Here is a 1,195-nt window from a genome sequence, read left to right as displayed (position 1 = left end):
ATGTTACACACATACACACACACAAAATCACTTAATAAATATGTGGTGATTTTTTGAGTTGTTGCTGTGAATTAGCAATGGAACATGATGTATTCTGCTAAAATCTTTTGGATCAGCACTCCCTAATGAAAGATGAAGCCCTAATCATTTTAGCTCTTATTTCCATTGTCATTACACAGAAATATATGTATTTGAGACTCTTTCAAATGTTCTTAAACCCCCTAACAATGTCTATATCCATATTATAATTTTTGTAACGCCTACAGCGCCTGGTATTCCTAGCTGGTCTCCCATCGAAGTACTAACCAGGCCTGACCCTGCTTAGTTTCTGAGATCAGATGAGATGGGGCATGTTCAGGGGTGGCATGGCCGTAGACTCATATTATAATTTTATTCATAGAAAATAAAGAACAGAAACCTCAGTACCATCAGTGCTAGCACAACTTAATTATAATAATCAAATATCTGACTGAATGCCAGAGTTCACCAGGCTTAAATCTAGAGCTGCATTTCATGTTAGTATCTATGATATTCTGGAAATGGCTGGCTTTTCATAGTTGCATTATAGATCTTAAAAAAATATATAATTAACTCAAAGAAGCAGCCAGAATATGTCGGGAAACACATGAAAGTTTCTAATCAATCTTTGGCATTCCATATATTTAAAAGGTAAATTCCAGCCAGTGGATGAGTCTGAGGCAATTCCTATGGAGACAGTAGATATTACTTGAATACTAGAAATGCTCTAGAGTTTATCTTGATTAGAAATGAAATAGTCATCTGCCAAATGCAGACAGTAAAGTAGCAATAATCTGGAGAATGATAGGAAAGTTAATCCTGAGCTAATTGTCTTTTTGCTAAGTGAAGGACTAAAGCACCATGATACTGCTTATGCCTTTGAATGGCATTCTTTGCAATGAAAATGCATAATAAAGGCTTGGTAACTTAAAATGTAAATATGTTAAAGCATAATTTTCTGACTTTTTTTTTCTTAATTGGAAAATATCTCCAGGGCTACATGTAGAGCCAGTACTCCTGAGATAGGTATAAGTCTCAAAAATGGGCATATACATTTAGTAACAAAGTATTGTCAGTTTGTATATGCTTTCACTCATATTTACAAATCTACTAGGTACTAGAGTAAAACGATCTCAAATTGTCTTATTTAACAAATGACTTGCAGAGGACATGCTAG

The 1,195-nt window shown here is 34.5% G+C and overlaps 1 pseudogene; it reads right to left on the bottom strand.

Annotated features, from left to right (window-relative positions):
• Window positions 1–257: 257 nt before the first annotated feature.
• LOC112482028 lies at window positions 258–377 on the bottom strand (annotated as a pseudogene).
• Between the last annotated feature and the right edge of the window lie 818 nt (window positions 378–1,195).

The sequence above is a fragment of the Pteropus alecto genome, unplaced genomic scaffold, assembly GCF_000325575.1.
Source record: "Pteropus alecto unplaced genomic scaffold, ASM32557v1 scaffold175, whole genome shotgun sequence".
Taxonomy (NCBI): Eukaryota; Metazoa; Chordata; class Mammalia; order Chiroptera; family Pteropodidae; genus Pteropus; species Pteropus alecto.
Note: the sequence above shows the minus strand (reverse complement) of the source record. Positions and strands in the feature narration are given on the sequence as shown.